The 14,417-nt window shown below is 40.1% G+C and overlaps 1 long non-coding RNA gene across 2 annotated transcripts in view; it reads right to left on the reverse strand.

The window, feature by feature from the left end:
- Positions 1–399: 399 nt before the first annotated feature.
- LOC116148920 (uncharacterized) overlaps positions 400–14,417 on the reverse strand; it is a 36,628-nt gene continuing 22,610 nt past the window's right edge. Inside the window, exon 4 of one of the 2 annotated variants that reach the window (XR_010376965.1) lies at positions 400–1,587. This is a non-coding gene — a long non-coding RNA (uncharacterized LOC116148920). Of the gene's footprint in view, positions 1,588–11,977; positions 12,164–14,417 lie in introns of those variants that run through there. The other variant, XR_010376964.1, reaches the window with a different exon arrangement.

Raw genomic sequence — 14,417 nt, forward strand, 5'->3', positions numbered from 1 at the left:
TGTGGCCTTGAGGCAGCCCATTTCCCCTCTCTAGTGCTGTTTCATTTTCTATAAAACAAGGAGTGGAACTCTTAGTGCTTTCCAAACATTCTTTTCTCACTGTAAACTCTTTAGTAACACATTTATATGTAATTCCAGTTGAATTCAGTGGACAAATAGGGCACTGTTGAAATTTGGAGTTGAGACTGCTCAGTCCATCCATCTGTTCATCCTCTGGATAGTCCTCCATGGGTTCCTGGGAACCTTCAAAATATAGCTCATAAACCCTTGGACTAGATGATCCCATAGGGCCCCTTGCACTCACAGGGTCTGTAAGGTTGTAATTGGGGGAAAGAATGTGCAGAAATGAATACAAAAGGAAACTAACAGGTAAAAGGTAAAAGAAGCAAACTAGCATTATTTGAGGATTTATTATGTCCAGGCATTGGTAAGAGTGAGAGGTGGCCACATGCCTTCACTAGTAGAAGGAGGTTCATGTGGATTCCCAGTAGAAGTTTATACCATTCACATGTATCTCTACCAGCAGATAACCCAAAAATCCCTGACGCGAGACCTAAGTTACGTCTCAATGATGTATGCACATGTTTTCTTGATTACAATACGCCATCCACCCTTCCCCTTAAAAGCATTACTGAGCATTTCTTGTCCATGTGGTATGTTCAGTAGCAGTTTATCCCCAGCGTGAATGTGGGGCAAGGAGGAAGCCATGTTCTTTCCCGAGACTCTGGTTCCATCCGAGGACAAAACCGAGTTCCAGCCTTTGTGGAGCTCAACTCGCAGTCTAGTGGGAGGCAAAAAGATTTTCAACTGATCATAAATAAAAGTAATTATAAACTGTGCTTAGTTCTATGAAGTAAATGTATTTTTGTAAAAAAAAAAAAAAAACATAAAAACAAAAAAACCTGTAGTACCATAAAACAGGAGGTCAGACCTAGTTAGGGGAAGAGCACTCAGGGAAAATTTTCCTAAAGGTGTGATGAGCTGAAATACTGAGCTGTCGTAGAGAAAGCAACAACTCTCAGCTCTTCTTTTGCACATTTTTGGTTTCATCCTTTCATCATCTCTTTCTCTTACACCAACTCTGTGGTCATATTTGTGGCCAGAAATTCTGGAAAGAAGGAAGGGAAGCCTTGATGCAAGCCATGAAGTCTGTCCGATGCATGGATGAGATTTGAACTCTACCCTTTTCCAGCAGTATAGCTGGGAAGGAGAAACCATCTTCTTTGTAGAGGAGCTAGGTTTGGTGATTACATTAGGAAACCGCTGCCCATGTGTGGGACAGACATTGTTAATCAGCAGAGGCACTTGTTCTTGCTGAGCTGAGGTGAATAATTTTACAAAATGCCCAGGTTGTTGGCTTCCAAATGGTTAGAGTTGCAATGAGGAATAAAGCCAGTTATCATCCCACATCCCACACTTCTGCTTCACTTAGAAAGTGGAACACAGTTGAGTCCATCTAGGCTTGGGACAACTGGATGCTTCTAATGTCATGGGTCTGCTCCTGACTTACGATTCATCTCAGCTTCAGGTCAAGGAAATATCTTCTTTCAGATTTCTGCAAATCAGGCTCTGACATAGTTCCAGCCTCTAGGAAACACATGCATAAGCTATTAAATTAGTAGTGTAAATTGTTTAGAATAGTATTTGGCATGTAGCATTTGATAACTTGATATAAATGCTTATTAATAAATAATAAATATTGATTTAAACTTTTATCATTATTAATTATTATTAACTTTTATCATTATTAGTAGAATAATTGTAAGAGAAAGGGCATTACTCTCAGGGAGCAGTGAGAGCGAGGACCAAAGGCAGACCTGTAGCAAAGAGTGAGGGAGTGGCATATTGTCATGTGAGCACAGACAGGGTTTCCTTAGTAATAATTTTTTTTTTATTAAGGTACAGTTGATTTACAACATTGTGTCAGTTTCAGGTGCACAGCAAAGTGATTTGGTTATACATGTGTGTGTGAGTGTGTGTGTGTGTGTGTGTGTGTGTGTGTATTCTTTTTCAGATTGTTTTCCATTATAGGTTATTACAAGATACTGAATATAATTTCTGTGCTATACAGTAAATCCTTGTTATTTATCTATTTCAGATATAGTAGTTTGTATCTGCTAACCCCAGACTCCTAATTTATCCCTCCCCTCGCCTTCTCCTTTGGTAACCATTAGTTTGTTTTCTACGTCTGTGAGCCTGTTTCTGTTTTGTAAATAAGTTAGTTCATTTGTGTTATTTTTTAGATTCCACATACAAGTGATATCATATAATATTTGTCTTTCTCTGTTTGACTTACTTCACTTAGTATGATCATCTCTAGATCCATTTTAAATGGCAATGTTTCATTATTTTTATGGCTGAGTAGTATATTCCATGTGTATATACACATCTTTATCCATTCATCTGTCAGTGTACACTTAGGTTGCTTCCATTCCTTAGCTATTATAAATAGTGCATCTATGAACATTGGGGTGCATGTAGTTTTTTGAATTAGAGTTTTTGTCTTTTCTGGATATATGCCCAGGAGTGGGATTGCTGGATCACATGGTAACTCTATTTCTTGTTTTTTAAGGAACCTCCACACTGTTCTCCATAGTGGTTGCACCAATTTACATTCCCACCAACAGTTTAGGAGGGTTCCCTTTTCTCCATACCCTTTCCAGCATTTATTATTTGTAGACTTTTTAATGATGGCCATTCTGACCAGTGTGAGGTGATACCTCATTGCACTTCTCTAATAATTAGAAAAAATGCAAATCATTAGAGAGATGCTAATTATTCTTAGCAATATTTTAACTTCACATTCTACTTGTCCTTGAAGCTTGTACATCTCCCTACCTCCCTTCCACACATAAAGCCATAGGGTCCTGCATCTTCTGGCCTCTTTGCTTTACCCCCCCACAAATAAAGTCAACAGAATCACATTAAAAAATTTTTTTTTAAATTGCTGAAGTTGAGGGTCCCAAAGCTATGAGCCATGGTCCAAGAGGAGTCACATAGTTGTCACCAGCTACTTTCATCCCAAGAGAGGGGACAAAAGCCTACTCCTGGAGACCTTTAGCTAACCTAGGGGACATCTGAAACACATCTCCCAGGGGAATGCAAGCAATGCTAGGAGCAGAGTAGAACCCAAAAATAATCAGTGAAAGACACTGATTCTTCAGGTAAGCTGTCTCTCATTCCAGTCCCAAACAAGAGACAAGGCACAGATTCCAACACGAAATGCAGCCCTGCTCCAGGCAGCATCCATGGGATGTTGCCCAGTGTCTCCCAGGGCAACAGGAGCAGTCTTCCAGCTTGTGCCAGTCTCAGCTTAGGGGTACTTGTCTGTGCTTCCCAGGTTCAGCTCCCTCCTTTCTACTTTATAGACTCAGTTCTTCTTCTCTACCTAATTCATCTCTTTGGGTCTAGGCACTGGTGGGCACTCATTCAGCATCTGTTGAATGAATGAATATTCCCATCATCAGCCTAGTAACCTGGGCCAGCAACATAATTTGCAAGTCCCAGTGCAAAATGAAAATGTGGGATCTCTTGTTTAAAAACTACAAGGGAAAATGTTGTTGAAAGTACCGAGATACAGAGCTTTCCCTTCTTCTATGTTTTTTTTTCACACTTTGTCATTATGTTTATTTGCTGCTTAATTTGTTCTCAGCAGAGAAAAATTTGAAATTGAAATTATTAGCATGAATTTTACTGTTTATCTTTTATGGTGCAATGGTGGTTTTAAATGCACATATAAGAGCATTTAGCTCATGCACAGAATCACTGAAATTACACGATTCCTATTTCTGTAGCTCATACCAGCATTTGTATCTCATTCTCACCGGAACAGTGGAAATACTGCACAAAACTAACTTAGTTGCTTTTATTTCACTTCTTGTTACAGTTCTACCAACACTCTCTACCTTAGGCCTGTAGAAGATTACAGATGAGTAAAAAAAAAAAAAAAAAAAAAAAAACTGGAAAGAAAAGGAACAATGGATCATCCAGTATTTCCCATTTCTTCTATGTTATCATTTTCAGCATAGGTGATTGGCTAAGACAGGGAAGTAAACGAGCAAAAACGGACCTAATAGGATTCCTTGTTCTTTTATTTTTCTTTGAACAGCGTTGCCTGTCCCTGAGAATCATAGTGAGGATGCTGTGGACATTCATGCTAATGCTCTGTAATGTACACAATATATCAGCCATTGGATAAGCCCCCAAACTACCACTAAAGTTTGATCAACTGCATTGTTTGCACAGAGCCCATAGAAATAACTTCATTATTTTATAAGATTTGTCTTTGTGGCTAGAAATAAGGCGGAGAAAGACAAGGAGGGAAATACATAACTATAGATTGCTGTGGCCAATTTTTATCCATCATTTTTCTACTCCCAAGGGTTCTAAGCTGATTAAATACAAATATAGCTCCTGACCAGTTGTGGCTTTTGGAACTCTACAGAGTTCATTTTCCTTACCACCAAGATAATTCAATTCAACAAATATTTATTGAGTTTTACCATATGCTTGCTGTGACAATGCCAAGATCAGCTACGGAGGCAGGATAGAAACTGAAAGCTGGCTGTAAATCAAGATTCTCTCCCTGGGAACCACACAAATACTTAGCAAAGTGGAATTAAAGGCTTCCGAAAAGTAAAGGGAGGTGCTGTACAGGAGACCACGTCCTCATCCTCAGCGGGTGCACAACTGCACACTTCCTCACTCTGAAATTGGCTTTATTAGCACTTTTTAAAGATAAATTACAGAAAGAAAGGAAACCTAGGGGCATGGTAAGAGAGCTTTGGTTTTCCATCTCTTGGACTCATTGAAGCTAGAGAGGTTACATCAGGAAGAACTGGCTAGAGATTCTGGAAGGACTACTGTGGTTTTACCTTGAGGGCAGGTGGTCAGACTTCTGAAATGAAGGACTCTCCCAACCTAATTTCAATAAAAAATTTAAAAAAAAAGATACTTTCAGGTTAGTTGTGAACGTAATCTGATATTTTTGTGTTCTAGAAGTGAAGAAGGGATTTGAGAAGAAATAGTTCATTCATCCATTTATTCTAGAAATAATTTCTGAATCCCTATCCTATATGTCAAGCATTGAGCTGGGTGTCGCAACCACACTGCAAATAAGACATGTGTTTTCTCCCAAGTGATACTCAGCCTAGTGGCAGAAACGTTTACATAAACAGCAAATACAGCACAATGTGACAAGTATCTAGAGCTAAGTATAGGTGTTTGGGGACATCTTGGGGGCTGGCACAAAACCTATGCCCAGGCATTTATTCAGTAGCTCCTAGCAGAGAGTGGGTGCTTAATGAATATTTGGTGAATCCATGAATGAGTAAGTGAAGAGAAAGCTTCTCAAAGGAGTGAATAGATAAGAGTAGTCTTAAAAATGTGTTAGGAGTCATCAAGATTGTTCCGTGCAGAAAGAACTAGTGCAAAACCCCACAAGAAAAGACAGCAAGGCATATCCATGAATGTCCAGAGGGATCACTGTGGCCAGACCGTGGGGCGAGAAGGGGAGAGGCGTGGCTGCAGAAGTGAGCTTTGCATGTTGTCCAAGGAAAGGGACTTTACATAAAGAGCCATCTGAAGCCCTTGAAAGGTTGGAAGCAGAAAAGGAATGTGATCTGATTTGTGTTTTAGGAAAGCCACTCTGGCTGCAGCATCGAGTGTGGACTTTTATAGTGGGAGCCCATTACTGGGGTGCAGTGGCCAGAACATTATGAGTAGTGAGCCCTCCGATTTCCTTCTTCCAGCCTTCTCTCCAGGAACTAGAGTAGTCTTTTCTACACAGGGGCCTCAGCAGGAGCCCTCATCTCTCAGCAGGATCAAGCTTCCTGACCCTAGCTGAGCACTCAGTTATTAATTCCAAGGAAGATATAAAAGCTTGGGAGGGGTGATCCTGAGGTTCCTGGGGTTGTCCAACAGGCAAGAACCAAGTGTAACAAACCTATCCTTCCAAAAATATCTTGGTTTGGGGAATGGAGTGTCTGATGTTAGTTAATCCTCTATTTTGTTGACATCAAATATGAGGAACATTGTCAAAAGAGCCATGACTTGACTCAGTTCATGTGCAAGGATGAGAGAGCAATTCTAGACTATTCGTTTATCCATCATCCCTTATCCAGAATCCTCAGATTCTTCTGGAGTTACTTAGTTCTTCATGCTTGCCCAACAAATATCTTAACCTTCTTTCTTATGTATCTACAAGAACTTTTCAGTTGTCTTTGACATCCTTATATAATTAGGACTAAGGGCGTGCATTTGGAGTTAGACTGCCCAAGTTCAATTCTTGGGTCCACCTCTTATTAGCTCTATGGCCTTGGGCAAGGTAATTCAATTTTATGAGTCTCAGTTTCCCCATCTGTAAAATGGGGATAATAATAGTTGGTGTCTGCTAGAGTTGCCCTGAGACTTAAATTAGACAATTCATAAGAACCCTTTAGCACAACATCAGCTACATAAGAAAGGCTTAGTAAGTGAAAAGCTGCTGATGGTATTTGTCTAGATAGGACTCTCAGTTTTTCCTCTGTATGTATTCTTCTGCCCTGTTACGTTCTAAAGATAGTTTTAAAATATGTTGCTTCAGGTTTGAGTAACTCGAATTGTCCTTCTCACATTCAGGAACAACTTGCAGTCCTATTTAATGTAGACATCAGTGATGAAATCTCTAGAGGAAACATGATTCCTTCAAATTGTTTATTCATTACAGAGAGACAAGTGGGTATAATGGTGAGAAGGACTGATTAGCAGATAAGAGAGACACAGATATAAAGCCTCACTGTGCTGAGTACTATGAATAGTAGAGTGATCTTAAGAAGTTTAGCTAACCTCTGGTTTTTCCCATCTGTAAAAATGAGTTATCGTGAGTATTTAATAATAGAGTGTATGTAAGCTTCCTGGCACATAGCAACTACTTGATGAATGCAATTGTTGTTTAACTTACTAAAGAGCTGAGGGAAAAAGGAGGATTTTGTAGCCTAAGCTTTTCTCTCTCTCTGTTATGTACCTATGTATTCCTGAAACAGGATGAATTCCCAAAACCTCATCAAGAGAAATACTGAAATGTAAAAACATAATAAATCTCTCTGGAGTTGACATCATTTGTTTCTCATAGCTCAAAGCCATTTTGCCTACTCTGAACCTTTATAAAGTCATCAGGAAGGAATCAGACATGCTTAATCCAATAATTCCTTGGTCATTATTTCACAAGAAGAGGAGTTAAAGTCAGATTCACATGAGGACTCTCTCTTCTTCATTACTCCATGTGGAAAGCTGTGCTTGATTCTAAGTAGCTCACACAGAAGCTGATTGTAAGTCTTTGGTGGAGAGATTATACTGAAATCAAGAGAATCTCCCTATGGGTTTTACCTTTACCACCCACCTACTTTAGAGCAACCATTCACACCTAGAAAAGGACTAAAACACAAGAAGAACCAAAGGACCAAACTTCTGCCTGGAATAGGTAGTCCTTCCTAAGGGGCCAACAGTGGAATTTCTAGAGGATGCAGTTTGGCTTGACCAAGGCTGTACAAGGAAGACTGTGGGAGGAGGAGGAGTGGTTACCTATCAGGGCAAAGCAAAGGAGAGATGGCACTTCCCGTTGGAACATCCCAATAAAATGGCAAGTCCTTCCTTATTTCTTCTATTATGTGAGACAAGGGTCAAATTAGATATATAAAGTCATAATACCCCACCTGTACTGCTCAGGAATTCAGGAATTCAGTCCTACTGCAGACCTGGGAGAAGACCTACTTCTGCCACACCCAGGGGAACGGGCCACCAGAGTTCTCCTTGTAGATGACTCAGGAAGAAATCCTGACTGCCGCGCTCCATCGGCAGGAGGCATTAGGAAGCCGGTTACTCTGTCCCTCTCCTCCTCTCCACCTGTCTCCCTACCCCAGTAGACTTGGGAGAATCACACAGTGTAGAACAGAAGAAGAGACCCTGCTATACTTTATTGGCCTGAAATGGTCTCATCTATTAAGTAGATCCACCATGTTACTCTGAGAGAAAATTTCAGCCAAAAATATTTGAAGTCTCATGGCAGAATTGAGTATATAAAGGCTCTATTACTTAATCTCTGTGTTCTTGTCCTGGGACTGGCAATGGCCAGTGGGACCATTTTGAAAGTGACCTGAAGACAGGGACTCAGATGCCACTGGCAGAAGCCCACAAGGAGGACCAAGGGTGTAGATGACACTGCGAGTGTATTTGTTAGTCACGATAGGCGAGGTTAGGCTGTGCTTAGGCAAATTAACCCCGAGTCTCAGTGGTTTAATACAATACGGGTTTATTCCTCACTTACGCCACACGTCCACTGCAGGTCCACAAGGCTCGCTTCCACTCACAGACCCAGATTAACTGAGGCTTTGCCATTTTGTAGCTGTATCATCTGGAACACCTACCTCTCTAGTCAGCAGGAGAAGAGAAATGTCTCAGGTCAGGTTACCTGGGAAACAGAGCAAGGCAATTTCTGTGCAGACTGAACTCAGCATTGACATCTGTGAGAGAGAGGGAAATTGTTTGGGCTATGACATAGTAACAACAAAGGTTTTTGCAGCTCCACAGGGAGTTCTGGAGCTGAAATGATTGTTCAGAGTTGTCTCGCCTTAAGGAAAGGGATCTAGACTGTTACTATGCCCCATCAATCCTGCCCGTTAATTCAGAGTCCTGGACCCTGGATTTTTCTGGTATGTCCTGTTATGTGGCATTCAGTTCTCTTCATACAGCCTACTCTCATTCTTCGTATCAGCATGATGAACATTTTTTGCCTGGACACCTAACTCATGTTAGATCTTTCAGACTGGTCTCCCTAACCACACACCTAGTTGAATTTCTGGTACCTAGAACCCTGAAACCCCAGGACTTAGCCAAGACCACTAAACTGGGACAACAAATAAGAGATAACTTCTCAACCTTAAAATTCTTTGAAAGTGAATTTTCTGCAGTCAGCTAAATTTTCTCTTTTAATCGCTTGATTCTTTCTCACTAACCCTGTATATCCATATTACTGTTCATCATCAGGGTGTCATTACATACTTCATCTAGACAGTGTCCTGTGTTTGAAGGTCCTAGACCAATTATTATTAAAGCAGGGTGTGGATCACTGCATATGCAGCATTAGTCCTTGGACATTCAGTAGCTATTAACCTACTTTAATAATTGACTGAGACTACTGATTCTTTAAATATAGCTACATGTTTCTATCTTTGTGGAACCAATTACAGTTTATAAGTCTGTCGAAGAATAGCTGACTTCTCAAACTCAACTCACTCAATCTCAGGGACTTGGAAGATAATGAATGAGAACTGCGGGACCTCTGACCCCTGATGACTGGGGCTGGGCCACTCCTTGAGTCCAACTCAAATGCTCCATGAGAATTTCCCCTGAAATAGCACCTAGAGCTGGAGAAAGTGTGTGAATAGCAGGACAATTTAATGGAACAAGCCATCATTATAGATCTACTCTCATTGCCTACCTAAACCAGACTTCACAAACAAGCAGCCAGCCACCGACACAGCTTTCAACTAGTGCCAGTTTTTAAAATTGGAAGATTTCCATTAACAATTTGTATTCCAAGCATGAATTGACAAGTCAAACCCAATGATGCTGAGCCTTCGTTGTGGCAATAAGTGGTGGGGGCCAAGGAGTGGCTGCTCTCCTTTAGAAGGACAGTGAGCTCACTCTCCAGATCCCCAGGACTCCACTCTTCCCCACTGTTAGGGACCAAATTATGTCCCCCACTCATATATTGAAGCCCTAACCCCCAATGTGACTGCATTTAAAGATGGGATGCTTAAAGAGATAATTAAGGTTAAATAAGATCTTAAGGGTGCAGCCCTAATCCGACAGGACTGATGTCCTTCTAAGAAGAGGAGGAGATAGCAGGGGTGTACAGACACAGAGGAGAGGCCGCGTGAGGACACAGCCAGAACTCAGCCGTCTGCCAGCTGGGAAGCCTCAGGAGAAAACACATTTGCTGACACCTTGATGTTGGGCTCTTTGCCTCCAGAACTGTGAGAAATAAATCTCTGTCATTTAAGCCCCCCCGTCTGAGCCACTGTCTTGGGCAGCCCGAGCTGATGAAGACACCGTTGTGCCACCAACTCTGTCCCTCCCTGTGCCTGTGCTTTAGAGTTTCCCCCACACCCCGATCATTTCATTCAATACCTTTCTGAGTCCAGGAGGAATTTCAGTCTGTCACCCTTATACAATCACTTTGACCAACAATAAAATGCAGATGGCTCTGTAGTTTAAAAAAAAACAACAACAACAAAGAACAGTGGCTTTGGGAGAAGATATTAAAGTAGGTGAAAGGAAAACCAGCTTAAATATTTAGGTAAAAACAGTTTCTGCAAAGGCAGATGTTCCTCACACAAAACCAACCACCATGAACAAAATTTTAACAGAGTTTGTAAAATTGTCTGAGGTGTAAGTTTAAGAAGAGTATGACAGTTAAGATCACTGATCTTGAAACAAAAAGTGAGGGGAAATTCTGAGTCCGTATCTTGTCTGTGCCACCTTCAGATTATGTGCCCTTGACCTCCGTTTCCTCAGCTTAAAAAAGGAATAGTGATGCAGGGATGTGTGTGAGCTTTGCCAGGACCCAGCACAGGTCCTGGAACAGATGACAGCAAAGTAATTGGAGCTACTCGTTCTGTTAGGGTGCCTGTCAGCTACAGAGAACAGAAATTTCAGCTCAAGGTAGTCTAAATAATAAGGAATTGAATTGGCTCAAAAACTGGAAATCCTAAATTGGGGTGGGTTGCAGGGCTGGTTTAATCCAGGAGCTCCAGCTGGCTCTATTTCTCTCTAGATATCTTACATTTGCCCCCTCTCATATGTCAACTTGATCCTCAGGGTGGTAGCTCAGTGGTTGTCACAGATCTGGGTTCCAAAATGTCCAAAAGAAAAAAATGATTTTCCCTGTGACCTTTTTCACCCACAAGCTTTTCTTCATACCCCACTGAGTCAAATACCTACGCCCTTTCCTTGTTACTAGGGGGCTGGCATGGTCTGATTGGCTTAGCCTTGGGTTCCTGAACTCATCATTAAGAAAGAGAATTATACTATGAGCAGCTTAAAATAATTGAAGATCACTGCTAGAGCTCTGGTCAGTTAGGTTTCCCTGAGGCACTTGGGCTACTTGGTGGAGGTGATCGATACTGTAACAAAATCGGGGTCCTTTTCTGAGGGAAGTGGATAATAGAAGCTGTGTGGGTGACCAACAGTGACCACTATGTTAGTATTTTCTTAGTGAAAGAAAGAGAATTCATAATCTATGGAATTAAGGTCTTACTTAGATATTTTTATGTGTTAAGTGGAATAATATAACAATATAATTTATAAATAATACATGATATAATACAATAATATCAATGAATTTAATCTTCATATCAGTACTGTGAGTCGTTTAGTACATACAGAACTAAACATCAGACTGAGGAGTGTTTTGGATCCAAATATGGAAATTTGTCAAGAGTCAGAGTCACATCTCTGTGACTTCATTCCTTTTCTATACACTGAGAATGGCAATAGCACGTATCTCATAGGTTCTGAGTGAATTAAATGAGTAAATATATGTGACATGCTTAGAAAAGTGTCTAGCACACCATAAGGAAGCAGTAAGCCGTTACATTGTCATAACCTCATTTTGTAAAATCTAAGAGTCCATCCGTGGTAAGAAATTATATTATTTTGGTGAAAGAAAGAAGGGGAGGAAGGAAGGAAGGAAGGATGGAAGGAAGGAAGGAAGGAAAGAGAGAGAGAAAGAAAGAAAAGAAAAGAAAAGGAAAGAAAGAAAGAAAGAAAGAAAGAAAGGAAGGAAGGAAGGAAGGAAGGAAGGAAGGAAGGAAGGAAGGAAGGAAGGAAGGAAAGGCTACTAATTAAACTATAATCTAAGGCATTCTTGTCACTTAAAATTTTATATTTATTGGAAGAATGCTTTTGGCTTAATGAAATATAAATTTTTTATCATAAATCACCCTTGTACACACACAAAAAGGAAAATGCAAGTAAATAAGTTGATTAAGGTATTCCTAAAACAACTACTTCAGAATCCTGAGTTGTAATCTTCATCCCTTCTCCACTTAGAGTCGTCAGTATCTGAGTCCTTCACACAGCATCGTCCATTGCACCGTAAAAAGTGCCGGTGATGAAACATTTCCTAAAATAACCCACAAAATCATAAAAAGCCTTGACTGAGGGCCCCTTTAACATGTTTTTGTAATTACGTCGAGCTAGTCTTCATTGACACTGACTCTAGAAATACTGCCAATACTCTGAACAAAAACTGGTTTCTAGCAGTTGAAAGAGCTCTCCACTTCTGTCTCCAGGATCTGCTTCCAGCCTGCTGACACCTTTGCAGCAAGTTTTGACACCAATGCTTTGAATGCAGGTCCAGGTAATACCAACCACTTCACAACCGCTCGGTCCTCAAGAGAGATTATAAAGTGTCATCAAGTGAAAGATTCATCCCCGTTTCAGCATTCTTAAGATATAAAAGATGTGAATCTTGCAGTTGCTGAAACAAAGAACTCTTATTCTTTATTATCAGTTTTATTCTTATTTTTAGCTATTGGTTTCCGAAGAGCATAGGTCTTAACAATAAAACCAGAATCAGGTGCACATCACAACAAAGTGTTAATCAAATAGACAAAAACTGAACACAAATTCAGTTAAACATTGCTCTTACTGAGAAAGTTAAAAAATTAAAGGACAGAGACATCAAAAAGGGTTCAATTGGAGAAGTGTCTTGTTTTATTAGTTAGAGATAATAAGCCCAGAGATTGACACTGGAAACCATCCTAAGACACTTCTTTTCCTTTATTTTTTTGGAATGGTGAAAAGAATAGAAACTTGAAGTGCAGAAGCACTGAAATGTTCATCTAAGCCCGTCCCTTGTCATCATAAGCAAGAGCCCTGATATCTGTATTTTTAATAAGCTCCTCAGGAGATACTGATGGTCAGCCTGTGTAGGGTGGATGGACACAAAGGGCCAATAACTCAATTAAGTAACTTAGGTGAGCTGAGACAGGAGCCACTTGAAAGGACAACTCAGTTAGAAGGGCTTCTGCCTCGGTGCTTAGGTTCATGGGGAGTTGGTGGGGAATGAAAGGCATTGCTTCTCATGTCTACTTTTAAATTTTTTTTTAAATTGAAGGATAGTCAATTTACAATGTGTTAACTTCTGATGAACAGCACAGTGATTCATTTGTACATATACATACATTCCTTTCCATATTCTTTTCCATTATAAACCATTACAAGGTATTAAATATAGTTCCCTGTGCTATAGAGTAGGACCTTGTTGTTTATCTATTTTATATATAGTAGTTAATATCTGCAAATACCAAACTCCCAATTTAACCCCCCTACCCCCTTTCCCCCCGGTAACCATAAGTTTGTTTTATTTTCTCAGGTTTACTTTCTAAAAATTGCTGTGTAAAATATATATTTATATATCATTTATATATATATAATTATATATATATAATTGCCTTTCTGACTTGCTGTTAGTTATTTTAATGAAAAGACTTAGGATTGTTTCTTTGGGTGAAAAATTAGGATAGCTCAAGCTTTAAAGCTCACAGGGTAGGATGGTGCCAGTGTCTGACAGATACAACCACCATCTCAAGATGCATAAGGATAGACAGGTCTGTTAAATGCTACATCTGTCAATAACTTGTCAGAGTTCAAAAACATCCCAGTAGTTCTTTAAAAAGTCTTACAATTAGCTATGTCAGCCAAGAAGCTTTAGAGAAATAGACCATATCCTACTAAGAACTGCCACAAGAGTAGAACTTCTCTTCTTTTTTTAATGACAAGTTGTCCCTTCACAAATGTCAAGGTCATATTTATTAATTCCTGCTGCACTTAATTAATTTAGTTCATCAGTTGGTCAGTCAGTCAGTCAACACACATCTTTAATTTCCTACTCTTTGCCAGACACTATAATAGATGCTACCAAATAGAAAAACGACTAAGACCTGACCCTTCTTCCTTAAGAGATCAGAGTCTAGTGGAGACAGGTAAATACGATGATGATTTTAAAAGGGTGGGATGTATAGTTTGACACAAAGAAGCAGAAGAGGCAAAGAAGTAACTGACCACAAACTTAAGAACGAGACTAGGTCTGTCCTGGAGAGAAGAATACGCCCTGTGGTCACGTGTAGCCTGGTTCTTCCTGGCAGTGCCCAGTCCCTGCTTCCCCTCTGCCTCAGGTAACGAGAATACAAGTGCTGTGTGACTACAGCAGATAGCTTTGCAATTTTCTTCACCTCTCTTGAGTAACTATTTATCAGAATTCACTGTAGTTTAAATTTTTGAAGCACCAAGAAGAGGCAGAAGGAACCAATTTCATATCTGATTACCTTTGGGTTTTGTTTTTTTTTTTGGCCTTCCCAAAGGGAATAAAGAAA

The sequence above is a fragment of the Camelus dromedarius genome, chromosome 20 (genome assembly GCF_036321535.1).
Source record: "Camelus dromedarius isolate mCamDro1 chromosome 20, mCamDro1.pat, whole genome shotgun sequence".
Classification (NCBI taxonomy): Eukaryota; Metazoa; Chordata; class Mammalia; order Artiodactyla; family Camelidae; genus Camelus; species Camelus dromedarius.